The 15,157-nt window shown below is 39.2% G+C and overlaps 1 pseudogene; it reads right to left on the minus strand.

Annotated features, from left to right (window-relative positions):
• Positions 1 to 204: 204 nt before the first annotated feature.
• Positions 205 to 15,157, minus strand: part of LOC112204998 (myomegalin-like) — a 92,551-nt pseudogene continuing 77,598 nt past the window's right edge.

Raw genomic sequence — 15,157 nt, forward strand, 5'->3', positions numbered from 1 at the left:
CTAATCTCAAATACCCAGGGACACAAACACTACGGTAGGCCGCAGGGTCCTCTGCATAGGAAAACCAGAGACCTTTGTTCACTTGTTTATCTGCTGACCCTCCCTCCACTATTGTCCTATGACCCTGCCAAATCCCCCTCTGTGAGAAACACCCAAGAATGATCAATAAAAATAAATAAATTAATAAAAAAATAAAAAAAAAAATAAAATTCTCATTATAATATGAGTAATCGTGCAGGGATTTAATATTGCTGGTCTCAGCAATAGTTGATCTTTGATTAACATCTCACTGACACATATTTTCACTGTGTATATTTATTTTTCCTTTCTAAATTTAGAACTACTCTTTATCTTCTACTGTAAGAGATATACAACATACTTTTGTTTTTTTCTATGTTGTAATCAGTGCAGTTTTTTTAACCAAGAATAAACACAAATTCTAATAGCAAACAGAAATAAACTCCCTACACATTACCTTCTCCGTTAAAATATGTTTTATGCCACATGCAGAATTTTAATATTATATAGTTATTTGTGAAAGTATAACTAAATAGAAATTTTAAGAAAGAATGCCTCTAATATTCATATCTTAGCACTAAAGAAGCATATATTATTCTGCAGATTGAATTAAAATGTTAGTTACCAAGATATGAACTTAGACATTTTCAGTAAGCATTTATAGGCTATTCTAGTAGAAAACTGTACACAATTTCCCATGAGGCTGGTGAAGGTTTCTTAGCTTAAGTGACTTTTTAGCTGGTTCTTGGATTTTATTAAATAATATTTGAATGAACAGTTTTGACTAACAGCCTGAAAATATTAATCTTTCCTCTCAGTCTGAGCAAGCGAAAGTAGATAAATTCATATTGTGTGTCTGATTCTCTTTGGGTTTGAAAAGAAATAAAGACTCTACTTCTAAATTAGCATAGAAAAAAGGAGAATTTCTCTTGATTTATTTGTCAGTTTGGGTTTGTGATTTTGAAAAAGGAAAATAATGATCCTGAAATCAGTAGGCTTTGTCTTTGCCAAAAAATGTGGACATGTTGATCTTAGGGGGGCTGATTATATAAAACAATAGAAATGTAGTCTTAGATGAAAATCTGTAAAGATGTAAGAATGCTGAACTAACATGAAAATCAGGGGCTGAGAAAATGCTGGATTGAGAATAATGTGATAATGAAGGTTTTATATATATTCATATATATAAAATATATTCATATATTCTCTTCAACATACATAATGTCATAAAAAGGATAAAACGCCCAAGTCTAGTCTTGACAGAGCACCAGCTTAAATCACATGAGCCTATCAGAGAACTTATGACAATATTTAGGGCTAAACTGATGTTGCTGGTGAACCAGTATCTGGAATGATTTCCATAACTCCCTTAACTTGCACATTTATAATGTGGACTTTAAAAAATTATTATCAGGATGGCTACTCTGAAGCCAGGAGCTTAGGAAGTGTCACAGATGGTATATATTTGTATTCCTGCCTCATGTCCCTTTCCCTGAAGTGGCGTGTGGAGTATGAGGGATTACGGTGTATTTGTAGGTGGTGTCCCTGAAAGGCTATCAGGGGACTTCTGGTTCTGCTTCAGTTCTGTTTTGTGAAGACGGTCAAGTGATTTAAGGTCTCTTGCTTCAGCCATCCCACTTAGAAAGCAGTTGCTTTATAGTCCTTTGGGTATATACCCAGTAATGGGATGGCTGGCTCAAATGGTATTTCTAGTTCTAGATCCCTGAGGAATCGCCACCCTGACTTCCACAATGGTTGAACTAGTTTACAGTCCCACCAACAGTGTAAAAGTGTTCCTATTTCTCCACATCCTCTCCAGAACCTGTTGTTTCCTGACTTTTTAATGATTGCCATTCTAACTGGTGTGAGATGGTATCTCATTGTGGTTTTGATTTGCATTTCTCTGATGGCCAGTGATGGTGAGCATTTTTTCATGTGTTTTTTGGCTGCATAAATGTCTTCTTTTGAGAAGTATATACCCAAAGGACTATAAATCATGCTGCTATAAAGACACATGCACACGTATGTTTATTGCGGCACTATTCACAATAGCAAAGACTTGGAACCAACCCAAATGTCCAACAATGATAGACTGGATTAAGAAAATGTGGCACATATACACCGTGGAATACTATGCAGCCATAAAAAAATGATGAGTTCATGTCGTTTGTAGGGACGTGGATGAAATTGGAAATCATCATTCTCAGTAAACTATCGCAAGAACAAAAAACCAAACACCACATATTCTCACTCATAGGTGGGAATTGAACAATGAGATCACATGGACACAGGAAGGGGAACATCACACACTGGGGACTGTTGTGGGGTGGGGGAGGGGGGAGGGATAGCATTGGGAGATATACCTAATGCTAGATGACGAGTTAGTGGGTGCAATGCACCAGCATGGCACATGTATACATATGTAATTAACCTGCACAATGTGCACATGTACCCTAAAACTTAAAGTATAATAATAAAAGAAAAAAAAATAAACTTATTGATCATCTATGTGCTAGGCATATTCTCTGTTTGTATATATTGGAACATGAACCTTCCAGGTCCTTGAAAATGTGCTGGGTACTAAATGAAATGTTTCCAGTTGTGATTCTTTTTTTTTTGAGACGGAGTCTTGCTCTGTCGCCAGACTGGAGTGCAGTGGTGCAATCTTGGCTCACTGCAACCTCCACCTCCCTGGTTCAAGCGATTCTCCTGCCTCAGCCTCCCGAGTAGCTGGGACTACAGGCATGCGCCACCACGCCCAACCAATTTTTGTATTTTTAGTTGAGATGGGGTTTAACCATGTTGGCCAGGATGGTGATCTCGTGATCCGCCCGCCTCGGCCTCCCAAAGTGCTAGGATTACAGGTGTGAGCCATGACTCCCAGGAGAAATAACTTCAAAAACTTAAAAACATTGGGCTGGGTATGGTGGCTCATGCCTGTAATCCCTGTAATCCCAGCACTTTGGGAGGCTGAGGCGGTTGGATCACCTGAGGTCAGGAGTTTGAGATCAGCCTGACCAACATAGTGAAACCCTGTCTCTACTAAAAATACAAAAATCAGCTGGGCGTGGTGGTGAATGCCTGTAATCCCAGCTACTCGGTAGGCTGAGGCAGGAAAATCGGTTGAACCCGGGAGGCAGAGGTTGCAGTGAGCCGAGATCTTGCCACTGTACTCCACCCTGGGCAACAGAGTGAGACTCCATCTCAAAACAAAAACAAAAACAGAAACAAAAAATTAAAAACATTATACAAATGTAAACCGCAATGATGACAAGAAAGAGGAATGTGGACTCCATATGAAATTCCCTCGTGGTATCTGCGCTAGAACATCTCTACTTTTCTTAAACCTCAAACTTTGCTCATCTCTTTGACCCTTAGTCTCTACTGAGGATCTGTTCTCCTACTCTCCAAAATTGTTCAAGGTCATCTGATGAGTGGCCTCAATTTATTTTCAGATGTGCATGTGGTTTACTTGGGGTTTTGTTTTGTTTTGGCTTTTAGTTCAGTTTTTTTATTGGGGTTCAAATACGAGACAGTCTTGGGGAACCTAGTAGGGAAAATCTGAAAGCAAATACAGTGCCATACTGAGAATTGTACAATATGTGTGTGTGTGTGTGTGTGTGTGTGTGTGTGTGTATACATATATATATAAAAGAAACAATACAGAAACTTCATTCTGCTATCACAAAGCCTTCAAAGAAATGACGATTGATGCCTTAGTGAGGTTCACTAGAAGGGAAAAAGTTGGCAGATGTTTCCCACAGAAGGAAAAGCATGAGCAAAATTCTGGAGACTTGCCATAGCTTCTTATGCTTCTGGAGGCAGTATGGCTTCAGGGTTTGGATGTCAGCAATCCCTGAAACCATGTTTCACAACTCTCCAGATGCCAATTTTTTCATTAATAAAGTATAATAATTCATATCTCATGGGGCTGTTAAACAAGAACATAAAGTACTCAGCTGTATGGTAAGAGCTCAACAAAGCTTAGCCATCATTATTATTACTAGCCTGGCATGAATGAAGTTAAGGAACGGTGGTGGGTGATGAGTGTGGGAGAAATCAGAGGTTACATCATAAAAGGCTTTGATGGCCACATTAGGAGTATGGATCTTATCTCCTAAAGGTATTGCAAAGCTTCTTAAATGGCTCTGCCATGGTGCGATTAAATTTACGTCTTGGAAAGGTCACATTGGTCATGGTATGCACATGTGGTTTTTGCCTATTCAGTTAAAAGCTCCTTAAAGCTTTTTATACCACCACAGTCTTATGCACCTAAGAGGCTACATTATTTGCCAATTTGTTGTTGTTGAATTATCTATTTCAGAACTACTCTGAATTATTAGGTTGAGATTGAATGAGAGGAGCAGGACTGGAATTGGAGAGAACATTTAGAAAGTTTCCTCGGTAATCCAGACAGTAGATGGTGGTGACCTCAACAATTGCCCAGTTACTTTCAGGACAAAGTCCAAGTTCCTTATAATGGTATACAAAGCTGGCACAATCAGACACCTATTCTCAAAACAGCTTACCTCTCACGTGTCTTCTCACTTGCTCCAGTTATGTACAATTATTTAAAGTTCTTGAAATATTCCTTTCCCTGTGTCTTCCCTCCATAGTTTCTCCTTCTGCATAGAATATTTCCTTTCCCTATCCACTTTCTACCTATTTATTCTACCTCCTATTCATCCTTCAAAGCTCAGCTCAGATTTCACTTCCTCTAGGAAACCTTCAATGGCATTATCTTAGTCTTTTTGGGCTGCTATAACAAAACACCATAAACTGGGTGGCTTATAAACAACGGAAATGTATTTCTCACAGTTTTGGAGGCTGGGAAGTCCTAGATCAAATCACTGACAGGTTCAATGTCTGGTGAAGGTTCACACTCTGGCTCATAACGGTGCATTCCCACTATATCCTCACATGGTAGAAGGGGCTAACTAGCTCTCTGGGGTCTCTTTTACAAGCGTATTAATCCCATTTATGAGGGCTCCATCTCCAATGTCTATGATTTAATCACCTCCTAATGGCTCCACCTCATACTACTTCTGGAGGCAGAAGTATTAACCTTAAGGGTTAAGATTTCAACATATAAACTGGTGGGGGAGGGAGGTGGGGATGGGACACAAACATTCAGACCACAGCAGACAACTTGCTCTTTTAATGTGGAATGGATGACCCTCCAATATTTCCCCAGAGCACCCCATGCTCTTCTATCAGGGAACTTACTAAAATCATGTAACATGTTTCTTGGTGACAAGATTTAGGTCTTTTGTTTCTGTAACACATGCCAGATACTTAGCCCGGTATCTGGCATGTGGCATGCCCAGTAAATGTTTGCTGAATAAGTGAATCCATGTCTCTTGCTTGCCGCTATTTGCCCACTGAATCCATGAAGTGAGTTTTCATAATGGATACCACTGAAAATTCAACCCTGAAAAGAATGTCTTCGGTTGTGGGCCCATAAAGTCTTAGAAATAGTGAAGCTCCTACTGTCAGTCCTTGAAAGGGAACAGGGCAGCTGCTGCATGCCTTGAGAATGGGCAAAAGACAAGTGACAAAAAGAGCACCGAAGGCACCTACTTGTCCCTCTGGGCCAGGGCCTCAGTGTATTGGTCGGGCTTGACCTGGTCTCCTGGTACATCTTCCCAGTTTTTGGTGACTCCCTTCAGTTTCTCTGAGAGCTCCAGGTTACACTCCTTCTCTGCTTCCATCAGAGCTGCCATCCGCGCAGCTTCATTCTTTGCTAGCCTGGATTCCTGGAAAAAGAACAAAAACTGAGAGGCTGCAAAATTTCTACCAGATTAGGAGCCCTAAGACCCAGGAACATTGATGAATTTGAGAGGGAAAGTAGAGACGGAAAAGGTGAATGCCAGAAGGCAGAGCAGTAGGAAAAGGAGTGTTAATAAAAGAGAACCCCTACCTATGGACTTTGGGAACTCCTCACCTCCTGCAGAAGCTGGATCTTATTCTCCAAGAGCTCATAAACATGCTCCGTCTCCTGCTGTCGCTCCTCAAACTGGCGTCGGAGCTCAGCTTCATTCTGACTGTTGAGATTCTCCACATCAGCCCTAAAACCACAGAGCATTAGCCAATCAGAGCCAGACATACAGTTTAGCAAGTGGAACCATTAAGGTTGTTCTTTGATAAATCTCCAAACTGCTTTCTGCAGTGACTGAACTGGTTTATATTTCCACCAACAGCGTGTAAGCATTCCCATTTCTATGCAGCCTCACCGGCATCTGTGGTTTTTAGACGTTTTAATAGTAGCCATTCTGACTGGTGTGAGATGGTATCTCATTGTGGTTTTGATTTATATTTCTCTGATGATTAGTGATGTGGAGCAATTTTTCATATATTTGGTGGGCATTTGTATGTCTTCTTTTGAAAAGTGTTTGATCATGCCTTTTGCTCATTTTTTTAACGGGGTTATTTGTTTTTCATTGTTCAATTGTTAAATTCCTTATGGATTCTGGATATTAGACCCTTTTCAGATGCTAGTTGCAAATTTTTTTAGATTCTACAGGTTGTCTGTTTACTCTGTTGATAGTTTCTTTTGCTGTGCAAAACTCTTTAGTTTAAATAAATCCGACTTGTCTCTTTTTGTTTTTGTTGCAATTGCTTTTGAGGACTTAGTCATAAATTCCTGAGGCCAATGTCCAGAATGGTGTTTCTTGGGTTTTCTTCTAGGATTCTTATAGTTTGAGGTCTTACATTTACATCTTTACTCCATCTTGAGTTAATTTTTATATGTGCTGAAAGGTAGGGGCCCAGTTTCATTCTTTTGCATATGGCTAGCCAGTTATCTATCCCACCACCATCGAATAGGGGAGTGCTTTCCCCACTGCTTATTTTTGTTGATTTTGTCAAAGATCAGATTGCTGTAGGTGTGTAGCTTTATTTTTGGGTTCTCTACTTGCTTCCATTGGTCTATGTGTCTTTTTTTTTTTTTCCAGCAACATGCTGTTTTGGCAACTGTAGCCTTGTAGTATAGTTTGAAGTTGGATAGTGTGATGCCTCTGGCTTTGATCTTGGTCATTTGATGAATGACATTGGTAGTTTGATAGGAATAGTGTTGAATCTGTAGATTACTTTGGGCAGTATGGCCATTTTAATGATATTGATTCTTCCAATCCATGAGCATGGAATGTTTTTCCATTTGTTTGTGTCATCTATGATTTCTTTTAGCAGTGTTTCGTAGTTCTCCTTGTAGAGATCTTTCACCTCCTTGGTTAGATGTATTCCAAGGTATTTTTTTTTTTAGCGGATATTGTAAATGGGATTGCATTCTTGATTTGGCTCTCAGCTTGAATGTTATTGGTGTGTAGAAATGCTACTGATTTTTTTTTTTTTTTTTTTTTGAGACGGAGTCTGGCTCTGTCGCCCAGGCTGGAGTGCAGTGGCATGATCTCGGCTCACTGCAAGCTCTGCCTCCCGGGTTCACGCCATTCTCCTGCCTCAGCCTCCCAAGTAGCTGGGACTACAGGCGACTGCCACCACACCTGGCTAATTTTTTTTTTTGTATTTTTAGTAGAGACGGGGTTCACCGTGTTAGCCAGGATGGTCTCGATCTCCTGACCTCGTGATCCACCCACCTCGGCCTCCCAAAGTGCTGGGATTACAGGCGTGAGCCACCATGCCTGGTGAAATGCTACTGATTTTTGTACATTAATTTTTGTATTCTGAAACTTTATTGAAGTCTGAAAATATTTTTAATAATTTTAGTAATACTTGTCATTTAACACTAAGCTTTTAAAAAACTGTAAATTATAAAAGTAACCATTTTAGCAATATAAATGTATATAAAGAAAAATATCAGGTCTTCTCCCTATCACGGACTGTGATCTCACTCTTCCTCAATATACTAAAATTATCACTCAGCAACTTTTCCCCCTTACTTTAATCAAGGAATTCCCACTAGGACAATAATATAGAGCTAACTCATTCTTCAATAACTGCATAATAGTCCACAGTGTAGTAATACCAAAATTTATTCAATCAATGCCCTATTGATGGATAATTGTTTCTAGTTTTTTGCCATTACAACTAATGATGCAATAAACATCCTTATACATTTATCCTTTCACACTAACGCTTTTATTTATAAGAAACAGATTCCTTCTAGGGATTGTTTGATCAAAGGAAATCCTCCTTTTTTACTATAATAGGTAGCATCACATACTAAAAATGTTGTCACAATTTACACTCACTGTTAGTGTATGAGAGGGCCCATTTTCCCCAAACGTTATCTCAGCTCTTGATGTTATTATAGGCTGACTGATACTTTTTGATAAAGCTTATTTGCATTTGTCTCTACTAAAAGTGGAAACATTCACTGTTTCAATTTAGTTGATTGCTGACTAATAGGAAGTTTGCAATCTTAGGCCTGGTGGATTTACCAACTTATGACAAGGTCCATCTGACCTAGTAATAGAGAGAGAGCCCAAGGGAAACACAGCATATGAAAATCTATTGTTTCAGTTCCTGAATCAGACACAGGATTCAAATGCCACAGATAGGTTAAGGAATTTGGTTCTAAATCTATTGCTCTCAGATTAGTAAGACAGACTCTGGAAAGGACCAGAGCTTAAAATTACAACTTACCATGTTTTATCCAGATGCTGTTTCTTGTCCTGGAGTTCTCATTTCAAGCTCTCCACTTCAACCTTCAGCTCAATGTTCTGAAAAACACACAGGCATTAATCGTTATTAACTGCCACAGACACTCTTTTCTGGATCCAGGTTCCTATTTGAGTCTTGCCTTGGTCCACAGCCTCTCACCTCATCTCTGCCCTCTTTGTGACCCTTGACATAATTAGGGATTTAGTTGGATCAGCAATCTAGTCAAGGAAGAATAAACTGTACAGCTTCAGGGTTTCCCCTGAGCTACTTATCAATTTTCCCAACCTATTTATCATTACCCCTGGATCATGAACACTGCTTAAGTCTATTCGTTCTCTAAACCATTGCAGGACAGAGTATATATTAATATAAATTTTTCCTATCTAATACAGGTTGTTCCTGAAAGCCAAATTGCTAGAATAATACTTTTAATAGAATTATAGTAATAGAACAATACTTTTATATGCCTGGGGATTCAATTATTTAAAGAAATTTGGTTGTAAACATTTTTAAAAACAATGCTTTTATCATAAAATTGGAATTTTATAAATTAGGTTTGCTTAAGGTGAGAGGGGACTCTGATGGTAAAGTTATACAGGGAACAATTAATTTTTATTGAGGTGAGGATGCAACAAGTAAGATTTGGGGAAACAGAAATAAGGAAATAAAAACATCCCAAGTGTGTCTGGTGCAGGTTAAGTGGCTTAGTGTGTGGTAAGGAGTATAGAAAATAGTTTGCAACTAGTTTGTGAAAATCCTGCTAAGACAACTAGATAGGCCGGCCACGGTGGCTCACACCTATAATCCCAGCACTTTGGGAGGCCAAGGCAGGCAGATCACTCGAGGTCAGGCTTTTGAGACCAGCCTAACCAACATGGTGAAACCTCATCTCTGCTAAAAATACAAAAATTAGCTGGGCGTGGTGACATGCGCCTGTAATCCCAGCTACTTGGGAGGCTGAAACAGGAGAATCGCTTGAACCCAGGAGGTGGAGGTTGCAGTCAGCCAAGATCATGCTGCTGCACTCCAGCCTGGGTGACAGAGAGAGACTCTGTCTCAAAATAAAAAAAATTTAAAAAGTAAAAAACTGGATAATAATCAGTAGAAATCAAAGACTTATCAGGGAGCTTTAAGCAAAGTATTGGCATGATCGGGTCCATGTTGAAGAAGGAATTATGAAGAAGGTGGGTGGGTCAGGGGCAACTAACCAGAATAGGGAGGGGGACTGTCTAAGGACAAGAGGTACAGGGAGAAAGACTCAAAAGACGTTTCAGAGACAGAAGCCACAGGCCTTGATGACTTGTGAGATTCAGATTAGACTGGAGGGAGGACCAAAGACAATGCTGAAATTTCCAGCATGTCAGTGGGAATGCATTCTATTAACTAAAATAGGGGCAGGTTTGTAGGGGAACCTAAGGAGGTTTCTGCAAAATGTTAATTGAGGGATTACTTTATTTCAGCTTAAACGTTAGCATGCAAAGATGGATTAGTCCCTTCCCTGATGAAGTCCATAATACAGTATTAGGCAAGAAGAATGTTATTTAGTAAAGAAGTCTTTAGATCAGAGGTTGACAGAGAGACTGAAGGTAAAGTAGCTAAAGTATGAGAAGTAGTATTGTGGGTACTAGAACAGTAGGGAGGATTTTACTTTACTATCGCCATATAATAACCACCAACACCTAGACTTCTAGAAGTCCAAGGCAACACACAATAGCAGCATATTTTCTACCATACTTGTGAAGGCATTTCATAACCCATGTTTCCATGCAGGGTGGTTGAAACACAAATACTAATTGGGAAAAGTAGAAACCTGGTTTAGATATTTGAGAGTTACTTAGAATTAAAGAATTTTAGAGCTGGAAGGCAGTTGGACTCAAGGCATTTTAGATCATATTACTAGTACGTTTTTAGTGACATACTGAGAAGAATGTTTGTTCCCCTCATAAGTAGGTACCTTTTGACCAAGGTTAGAACATAGATTCAGATCCAGTGAGATGAAAATATCCTAATTTCTTCAAAAGAAGGGAATGATAGCCCTGTCTTTTCAGGATATCCTTTAAAGTTATTATTTTATGAAGACTAAATAGCATTACCAGATTTAGCAAATAAAAATATAAGATATCTACTTCAATTTAAATTTCAGATAAACAACAAATAATTTGTTTCATTAGAAGTATATCCTTTGCAATATTTGAGACATAACTTAAACGCTAAAACATTGTTTGTTGTTTATCTGAAATTTAAATTGAATTGAGTACCCTGTATTTTATTCTGCAATACAAATACCAAAAGATTAACAAATGGAAACACGCATATTTCAATTTTGTATGAAGAACAAGTCTAAGATCTCTATATCAGTTCCATGGCCTGGCACTGCAAGAATAATTCATCTGTACCAATTGATGAATCAGTAAAATAGAAGATTTGCTGAACAGTTGCTATGTCCCCAGCTTTGTGGTCAATACTTAAAGGAATTCAAATGTCTTCATAAAAAATGGTCCCTAAGCTAGAGACCCTTCATAGAGGTGAAGGAATATGCATTCAATTATGTGGGAAATGCAAAGAGGGAGCAATTTCCTAATCTGTAATAGGCAGATAATTGTATTTTCCTCATTCATAAACCTACCTGAGAGGATCGTGAGGCATAAATAAATCAATACATGTAAAGGACTTAGGACAGTGTTTCTAACACAGGTATAACTATAATTTTAATTATAATAATATTATTATCACCATCATCATCAAGAACAACAGCATTATCATTTGGAACAGCAGTTTGCTTTCCATGAGACCATAATGTTTCAAGTGGATTCAGTGTTCAGGATATGGTGCTGAGAAAGAGGACTCCTAAGTTTATTATTATTTCTGCCACCAATTGATTCACTTCTGTGACCTTGGGTAAAATTCTGCTAAGGCTTCTCCACCTGGAAAATGACAAAGAGTGGGCAAAAAGCTATTTAAATCTCATATGAAAGAAAATGGAATCTATAATTATGAAGTGTTATTATCAATGATATTCCTATGCCTGGCTAATTTATATAAATCAGAAAAGTCTGGATATGCTAAACCACCTCAGATAAGCCAAAACTGCTTGAGCAGATTTTAAAAAAATCTCATATCTAAAAATACGTGAGGTCTCAAATGACCGGAGCTATATGGATGTCCTCTGCCTAGTTCTTAGTCTCATGATGTGACATAGGGAATCTCTATCAGGTATAAACTGATCAACAGAAAGTTCCCTGTAAAGTCCCTTACTATTAATACTATTTTTGCATGAGGAATCTTTGAATATTCAAATAAAAATAAACAAACAACAGGGAATGTGAGAGGCACTATGAAACCAACCTAAAGCCAGAAAGAATTAGGTTCAAATCCTGGCTCTATCACTTTCCTGCTAGGTGACCTTGGGCAGGTTAACTAATCACTATGAGCCTCAGTTTTCTTATAAGTATAGTGTGGTTGCTTTGCTTTTTAATGAAGATAAGTATTCACGAGGGATTCTGTGAGGATTGAATGAGACAATGTGCATGATAAGCATAGAACAATGCCTTGCACACAGCTGTGCAACAACCTTGATTCACTTTCCCTTTATGTCCAGGCTAACTAGTGCCAGTCAGAGACCTCAGCCTTACCAGGAAAAATACTTAGATCTAAAAGGAAGAAAAACAGAGGACATAAATTATACGCTCTATCTGTTCTAAATCCTACTGAAGAAAATGAAGTCAATGCTTTGACCAATTTGGCCAAAGATTCACAGATTTGAAGACCTCAGCATTTCTGTGTTCTAGTTCTCTTAGTTTAAAGACAAGGAAATTGAAATCCAGAAGGGTTACCTCCAAGGTAAAAGCCGTAACTGAAACCAACACTCCACTCTTGCTTTAGCCTTTTATCAGAGAGACCAGCTTAGCAAACACTGCCCAGTTTTGTCTGATTTTGTAGAATGTGGTAAATTATAGAATTAGAGAATGTGCTGCATTTAGTCTTGAAAGAATATATGGAGGCAGTAAGTATAGTGGTCAAGAGCATAGGCTCTGAAGGCGAGAAGGGGGCTTGACAAGTCACCTGCCCTCTCTAAGAGCCTCATTCACCTCATCTATCAAGGAGATAACAATGATATCAATCTACAAAGGATGTTAGGGAGACTAAATGAAATTATGCACAAAAATCACCTCGCACAGTGCCTGGCATGCAGTCAGTATTCAGAAAATGATAACTATTATTAACTATAAAAACAATAACAATTTACCCTCTCTAACTAGGATAGCTGAAATCCAGAAGGGTTTTCAAGGTAAAAGCAATAATCTTACATCAAAGTCTAACCTTCTTGCACCTTCTTTCTGTAGAAAAATCATCATATAGCTTATCACATTTATTCATTCTCCATTACTAAATATTCATGTGTAAATTGTTAAATTCTTTTATAGCATCAGTAGATTCCAAATTAACTGCATTTGCTTATTTTATCACCAAGTCTTCTTGGCTCTTTGTCAAGATATCTAAGGAAATTTATGTACTCAAGAAAGGGGAGATGGGAAGAAAGCACTTCTGTTTCTTCATGCCTCCAAAGGAGTGTTCGCCCATCTAACTCAAGAAAAAGTTTCAATGATGAAGCTGAAATTAAACTTCTATTAGGTATTTCTTCCTTCTCCCCAGGACTGGAGTACATGAATAGTCTCATATCTGGGTTCCCCAACCTCAGTCCCTCTACTACTTAAATTTTTCCTAAAGCATAGCTCTGGTTATTTCATTCCCTCTGTTCAAAAAGCATTTAATATGTGATGCAGGTCCAGCTAAAGAAGAAAAAGGAAAGAAAGAAAAAACCTTTTAACGATTTTTAACTGTACAGTGATTAAATTATACACAACTGGCCTGATAATAGAGTCTATTCAAAATTTGACCTCAATCTACCTATCCAGCTTTATCTTCCATTATTATCTGCTAGCCTAACTGGATTTCCCAAACATGCCCTATGCTTCTTGGTGCCACATCATTGTGTGCCCTTCAGCTTCATGGTTAAATGCTACGTCCCCTGTGAAGCCTTACTTTATCTCTCCAAATTAAAAGTAATTTCTCATGATGACATTATGAGCTTTCAAATATTCTTTTCATACTGCAACATTGGCATCCTGTGTAAATGTTTCATATTTCTACACCTGTCTTATTTACCCTTTTAAATTGCAAACTCCCTAAGGACAGAGGAAATGATGGTGTGGCAGAACTACCCAGGTGCACTGGTTATTAAGATACTGCCTCTCAGCGTTGTCATGCTGGGGCAGGAATTTCAGGATAAGTAAACCTAGGTTCACATACCTTTCTGCCACTTCCTAACTGGGGGACCTTTTTTGTGTAAATTACTTCAACTTTTACAACCTAATTTCCTCATTTATAAAATAGGGGTTGCAAAAATTACCTCAAAGTCTGTAGTGAGGAATAAATGAATTTATGTAAAGTACCCAGCACAATGTCTGATACAAATAACCGCAGCTCGGGCGCGGTGGCTCACGCCTGTAATCCCAGCACTTTGGGAGGCCGAGGCAGGCGGATCACGAGGTCGGGAGATCGAGACCATCCTGCCTAACACGGTGAAACCCCGTCTCTACTAAAAATACAAAAAAAATTAGCCGAGCGTGGTGGCAGGTGCCTGTAGTTCCAGCTACTCGGAGGCTGAGGCAGGAGAATGGCGTGAACCCGGGAGGCGGAGCTTGCAGTGAGCCGAGATCGCGCCACTGCACTCCAGCCTGGGTGACAGAGTAAGACTCCGTCTCAACAACAACAACAACAACAACAACAAAAACAAATAACCGGCAGCTGTGACTAGTCTGAGGTCCTCGCAGTGTCTCTCAGCTCTTTGTGCAGTAAAAGCATTGAAAGAGTGAACCAACAAGAGAACAAAGAAGGAATAGATGACAAGAGGCGGAAGTGGACTAACAATGATATGTTTGTTGAATGAGTGAGAAGGGAATAGATAATGCTGTGAGATTATGTGGAAAACTTTTTATCTGAAGTCTTTAAAAGACATTCTCAGTTTTGGCTGGGCGCGGGGGCTCACACCTGTAATTCCAGCACTTTGGGAGGCTGAGGCGGGCGGATCACTTGAGGTCAGGAGTTCCAGACCAGCCTGGACAAACTGGTGAAACGCTGTCTCTACTAAAAATACAAAAATTAGCCAGGCGTGGTGGTGGGTGCCTGTAATCCCAGCTACTCGGGAGGCTAAGGCAGGATAATCGCTTGAACCCAGGAGGCAGAGGTTGCAGTGGGCCGAGATTGTGCCACTGTACTCCAGCCGGGGTGACAGAGCGAAACTCCATCTCGAAAAAATAAAAAAATGTACTCCAGCTGGGGTGACAGAGAGAAACTCTACCTCAAAAAAATAAAAAATAAGGGCCAGTCACGGTGGCTCACGCCTGTAATCTCAGCACTTTGGGAGGCTGAGGCAGGCGGATCACAAGGTCAGGAAATGAGACCATCCTGGCTAACACGGTGAAACCCCGTCTCTACTAAAAATACAGAAAATTAGCCG

The sequence above is a fragment of the Pan troglodytes genome, chromosome 1 (assembly GCF_028858775.2).
Source record: "Pan troglodytes isolate AG18354 chromosome 1, NHGRI_mPanTro3-v2.0_pri, whole genome shotgun sequence".
NCBI classification, from domain to species: Eukaryota; Metazoa; Chordata; class Mammalia; order Primates; family Hominidae; genus Pan; species Pan troglodytes.